Raw genomic sequence first — 6,878 nt, 5'->3', positions numbered from 1 at the left:
CCTCTCCTTTCTGAAAAACAATCATGTTATTATGGGCACCATGTTGCCTTGTAATAGGCTAGCTGATACCTTTGATGTTGATATGCCTTCGTGCATAACTTGTTCTTCCTGTGGTAATGAACTTTCCAAAACACTTTTCTAAAATAAGAAATTCGTCAAGTGTCACCGCGGTTGTACCGTCAGGCAGAGTATGATGTTTGTATATATAAAATCAAAACATCCAAAACAAAATTTTAAGTATATGATCAAAAAATTTGAGATACATAATACCTGCCATCATTGAGTGTGAAGTTGGCTTGGCCAACCTTGAAGCAGAGTTTTGCAAACCCACACTGTTGGAGGAAATAACAAATCCTGTATATGTATATGACGCTGGTTACCACATAAACCGTGCCGGGTTATAATAAACACTGTGTTACTCCATAAGAGGATGTTAACAACAAGGATCAAACCGGAAAAATAGTCTCCGGATTGACGTGAACTGTGTTTCGTCAATTGATTGGTTAAAAAACTTTGTCGTTTTTAAAGAACACAATAAAAAGCAAAAGCCCCCCTTCAAAGAAAAGTATGAAGCAAAAGCAACGACAAAAACGTTTGCCAAAAAAGATTTATTTAAGCTGATCAAATGGCGTAACCATGGCCAAACACGACCAAGCTCCCGTTAGGTGTAACTATGGTTCTAGTTAGCCAGGTCCCCAAGTGATTCTTGTGGCATTTATGCCGACCAAATGGCGTGGTCATGGTTCGGGTTTGACCAAGCCCCCAAGTGATTCTGTGGCCTTAGGCCGATCAAGAGGCATGACTGGTTCAGACATGACCAAGTCCCCAAGTGATCTGGTGGCTTTCGCCTATCAAGAGGCATGGTATTGGTTCGGACACGACCAATCCTCCAAGTGATATAACACGATGCTTTTAGCAAAGCGAACTCAAGGGGTAAACCGGAGGCCGCTTTAGAGCAACTCCGTGTAACCTCACATGATGTAAAAGAACAGATACCCCGCTTTAGCTGAGGTTCCGGTTTATTATACTTAATCATAATACATTGTCGTAATATGTACATAAGTATAGCCAATGGCTCAGGTATAGTAAGGCCGAAGATGAGCTATATTCCATGGCCTGCTAGTCTCCTCCTCTGATGTACGTGAGTCCTTATGCTCTCGAATATCGATCAGATGGTACGACCCGTTGTGCAGATTCTTGCTGACCACGAAAGGCCCCTCCCAAGGTGGGGATAGCTTATGCATACCAGTCTGATCTTGGATGAGCCGAATCACCAAATCACCTTCCTGAAAGGCTCTGGTTCTGACTCGGCAACTGTGATAACGATGAAGATCCTGCTGGTAAATCGCCGACTGGGCGGCTGCGATGTCACGCTCTTCATCCAACCGGTCCAAAGCATCTTGTCGTGCTGTCTCGTTGTCCGCTTCAACATAAGCCGTGACACGAGGTGAATCATGACGGATATCACTGGGGAGAATCGCCTCCGCTCCATAAACCATGAAGAACGGTGTGTATCCTGTTGATCTGTTGGGTGTTGTATTGATGCTCCATAACACAGATGGTAATTCTTCTAACCAACAACCCGGCGTTCTCTGCAAAGGAACCATGAGCCAGGGCTTGATGCCTCTCAAGATCTCTTGATTAGCTCTTTCTGCTTGACCATTGGACTGTGGATGTGCCACTGATGAAACATCGAGCCGGATGTGCTCCCGTTCGCAGAACTCCTTCATAGCACCTTTGGACAAATTGGTGCCATTATCTGTGATAATACTGTGCGGAAAGCCAAACCGGAAAATCACCTTTTTGATGAACTGAACCGCCGTGGCCGCATCACACTTGCTAACAGGTTCTGCCTCCACCCACTTTGTAAACTTGTCAACCGCCACCAGGAGGTGGGTCTTCTTATCCTTGGACCTTTTGAAAGGCCCAACCATATCCAGCCCCCAAGTCGCAAACGGCCAAGTAATTGGAATCATTCTCAATTCTTGAGCCGGTACATGAGCACGTCTTGAAAACCTTTGGCAACCATCACATCGTCTGACCAGATCCTTCGCATCAGCATGAGCAGTTAACCAATAGAAACCATGGCGAAATGCTTTAGCCACCAGAGACTTTGAACCAGCATGGTGACCACAATCTCCTTCGTGGATCTCACGCAAAATTTCACGGCCTTCTTCAGGAGACACGCAACGTTGAAAAGCTCCTGATACACTGCAATGATGCAACTCACCGTTGATGACAGCCATGGACTTGGATCGCCGGATTATCTGCCGGGCCAGAATCTCATCTTCTGGCAACTCGCCCCGGTTCTTGTACGCCAGGTAAGGAAGCGTCCAATCCGGAATAACATGAAGAACTACCACCAATTGAGCCTCCGGATCAGGAATAGTCAAATCCTCTTCACCGGGGATCTTCACCGATGGGTTGTGCAGCACATCCAGAAAAACATTGGGCGGGACCGGTTTGCGCTGAGAGCCCAGCCGGCTTAAAGCGTCCGCCGCTTCATTTTTCTGCCGGTCTACGTGGTCCACCTGATAGCCTTTGAAACAACCTGCAACAATATCCACCTCACGACGATATGCTGCCATGAGTGGGTCCTTGGAGTCCCAAGTGCCAGACACTTGCTGAGCCACAAGGTCTGAGTCACCGAAGCACTTAACTCGACTTAGATTCATCTCCTTAGCCATCTGGAGACCATGGAGCAAGGCTTCATACTCAGCTGCATTGTTAGTACAAGGGAACATTAAACGGAGAACATAACAAAACTTATCGCCTCGTGGGGAAGTTAATACGAATCCAGCCCCCGAGCTTTCCAACTGCCTGGATCCGTCAAAATGGATGGTCCAATACGTATGATCCGGCTTTTCTTCAGGTGCTCGCATTTCCGTCCAATCATTGATGAAATCAACAAGTGCTTGAGACTTAACCGCTGTCCGAGGCACATACTTCAAACCGTACGGCCCCAGCTCTATGGCCCACTTTGCAATCCGGCCAGTTGCTTCCCGGTTCTGGATGATATCTCCCAAAGGAGCAGAACTGACTACCGTGATTGAGTGCCCTTGGAAATATTGCTTAAGCTTCCGGCTTGCCATAAAAACTCCGTACACCAGCTTCTGCCAATGCGGATACCTTTGCTTGGACTCAATGAGTACCTCGCTGATATAATAGACCGGACGTTGAACCGAATGCTCCTTACCTGCCTCCTTTCGCTCCACCACAATAGCCACGCTGACCGCACGAGCATTAGCAGCAACATATAGCAGTAACGGGTCCTTGTCAATGGGAGCGGCGAGCACAGGCGGATTGGCCAATTGCCGCTTTAAGTCCTCAAATGCTTCATCAGTAGCAGAACTCCAAACAAACTGATCCATCTTTTTCAACATCTGATACAAAGGGATCGCCTTCTCACCAAGGCGGCTGATAAACCGGCTTAACGCGGCAATCCGGCCTGCCAGGCGTTGAACATCATTGATACACTTCGGTTTAGCCAGTGAGGTGATGGCTGTGATCTTCTCAGGATTAGCCTCAATTCCCCTGTTGGACACCAGAAAACCCAATAACTTGCCCGCCGGTACACCAAAGACACACTTGTCCGGATTAAGCATCATCTTGTACATTCTCAGGTTATCAAAAGTTTCTCTCAAATCATCAATCAGAGTCTCCTTCTCCCTGGATTTAACCACGATATCATCCACGTAAGCATGTACATTACGGCCAATCTGCTTGTGAAGACAATTTTGTACACACCGTTGGTAAGTTGCATGGGCACTCTTGAGCCCAAAGGGCATAGACACATAGCAGAAGGCTCCAAAGGGAGTTATGAATGCCGTCTTCTCCTGGTCCTTAACTGCCATTTTGATCTGATGATAGCCAGAATATGCATCCAAAAAACTTAAACGCTCACAACCCGCCGTGGCATCAATGATTTGATCAATACGGGGGAGGGCAAAAGGATGTGCTGGACAAGCCTTATTAAGATCTGTGTAATCCACACACATGCGCCAGGTGCCGTTTTTCTTAAGGACTAGCACCGGATTAGCAAGCCACTCAGGGTGAAAAACTTCAACAATAAAACCAGCTGCTAAGAGCCTGGCTACCTCTTCTCCAATCGCCTTGCGTCTTTCTTTGTTAAACCGGCGGAGGAACTGTTTCACCGGTTTGTATTTAAGATCCACATTAAGGGTGTGCTCAGCGAGTTGCCTCGGTACACCTGGCATGTCAGAGGGCTTCCATGCAAAAATGTCCTGATTCTCACGGATGAACTCGATGAGTGTGCTTTCCTATTTTGGATCCAAGTTGGTACTGATGCTGAACTGCTTGGACGAATCGCCAGGTATGAAGTCAACAAGCTTAGTTTCTGCTGTCGATTTGAACTTCAGGGCCAGATCATGCTCCGTAGTTGGCTTCTTCAACGGAGTCATGTCCGCCGGATCAACATTGTCTTTATAGTACTTCAACTCCTCGGTGGCACAAACCGACTCTGCAAAGCCGCATCTCCTTCCTTGCATTCCAAAGCGATTTTGCGGCTTCCGTGAACCGTTATTGTCCCCTTGTGACCCGGCATCTTGAGCTGCAAATACACATAACAGGGCCGAGCCATAAACTTGGCGTATGTTGGTCGCCCAAACAGGGCATGATATGGACTTTGGATTTTCACCACTTCAAACGTCAATGTCTCCGACCTGGAATCATGATCATCCCCAAAGGCCACTTCGAGAGCTATCTTACCAACGGGATATGCTGATCTGCCAGGCACTACACCGTGGAATACTGTATTAGACGGTTTGAGATTCTTATCTGTTAGTCCCATACGACGGAAGGTCTCATAGTACAGGATGTTAATGTTGCTTCCTCCATCCATGAGCACCTTGGTGAACTTATAACCTCCCACCTGAGGCGCCACCACCAGAGCCAACTGACACGGATTATCGGCCTGGGGTGGGTGATCCTCTCTGCTCCATATGATTGTCTGTTCGGACCAACATAGATAACGGGGTGTGGCAGGTTCAACAGAGTTGACTGCCCATCTCTGAACCTTCCGGTCTCGCTTGTCCAAGCTAGTGGTAAAGACATGGTACTGCCCACTACTCAACTGCTTTGGGTTGCTCTGGTAACCTGACTGTTGTTGCTGTTGGTTGTAACTACCCTGGTTGTTCTGATTATTCTGACCGTTATGTCCGCCCGGATTACCATTAAATCCTGAACCGGAACTTCCTCCACCGTAACCCGGCCCGGACCCTGAGCCACCACCAGATCCGTGATCATACCGGAAATTATTAGAATTCTTGAACTCCTGCATAATAAAACAATCCTTCCAAAGGTGGTTTGCTGGCTCCTCCTTCGTCCCATGTCTTGGGCAGGGCTGGCTTAGCAGATAGTTCAGGCGGTTTGGGTTAGGGTTGGGCGCTCCACTACGATTTTTCGGCCTACCCTTGCGTCGCTGGCCATTGTCCTGTGCGTTGGTATTAGCCACAAAATCCATGTTACCATCCGCTTTATGCTTGCCTCCTCCGCCATTGCTTACCCAGTGATGTTGCTGACCTTTGGAGCTGCTGTTCTTCTTCCCCTTCCCTGTCTTGTCATCATCAGATTCGGGATCCTTGGTACTATCAAAATCAGCATATTTTACCAAAGCGGCCATGAGGGTCCCCATGTCGGTGCAATGACGCTTCATCCGTCCCAATTTCAACTTCAGGGGCCCAAACCGGTAGTTGCCTTCTAGGGTTAATACTGCGGTGTCAGCGTTGATGCGGTCTGAGGAGTGCAACACTTGTGAAACCCGGCGCACCCAATGAGTCGTTGACTCTCCTTCCTCCTGGACGCATGCAGCTAAGTCCACTATCGACATAGGCTGTTTATAGGTATCTTTGAAATTGTTGATAAATTGGGCTCGTAATTGGGCCCATGAACTGATAGAATTAGCTGGCAAGCTTTTTAACCAAGTACGGGCCGTTCCTTCAAGCATCATGGTGAAGTATTTCGCACACGCCGTGTCATCCACATCAAGCATCTCCATGGCCATCTCATATCTCTCTACCCATTTCTCTGGTGGTTGATCCACCGTATAATTTGGTACCTTGCGTGGTCCTTTGAAATCCTTGGGCAGGCGCACGTTGCGTAAAGCGGGGATGAGGCAAGGCACCCCTAAAGAACCAGAAGTAACACCAGGTTCGATCGAAATGGTTGGACGAACCGGCGTGAGCTGCCGAGCCTGATGATGTGCGGCTAACTCGGCCTCCCTGCGCGCTCGGGCCCGGTTCACCACTTCCTGAGCGTCATCAGCACCACCCGTCGGGTTGTTGCCACGGGGTGCTCCACGTTGTTCATTACTCGACACTACTGGTTCATCCATATGTCTGCTATAGCTCCGGCTTGGACGGGGGGTCGAGTGGATCCGGTCGCAGATGTACGAGTACGCTTCCTGTTGGGCCAAAGCTGTCCTCAGAAGTTCCTTGACCCGTCACGTCTCTACTACCTGCGGCGAGTCACCTTCAATTGGAATGGCCTCCAGTCATGCAGCTGCGGCAACAAGATTGTCCATTAGGTTGGAGTAGTGACCCGGAGGTTTTAAAGCATCCTGAGGTATAACGGTGTTTTGACGAGGCGGGTCCATCTGACGGGGCTGAACCGGTGCACCGGTCCCAGGGGCTTCTGCCCGGTTCCCCTCCAGCGGATTGCTGGCTCTTGGTCCTGGAGTGTTGAAAAGGTCTCTGGCCTCGAAAACCGGAGGTAAGCGGGACCGGTGCTTCCTCCTCATGACTTCATGTGACGCGCTCTGGTCCAACATAAGCCTATAGGCCTGTGCGTCTAAAGCGGCTCGCTCTGCAGCCATCCTGGTGTCCTCAGCCGCCAGATCCGTCTTGGCCTGGGTGATTTGT

This window comes from Triticum urartu, chromosome 2A (assembly GCF_056163025.1).
Source record: "Triticum urartu cultivar PI428250 chromosome 2A, HENAU_Tu73, whole genome shotgun sequence".
Lineage (NCBI taxonomy): Eukaryota > Viridiplantae > Streptophyta > Magnoliopsida > Poales > Poaceae > Triticum > Triticum urartu.
Note: the sequence above shows the minus strand (reverse complement) of the source record.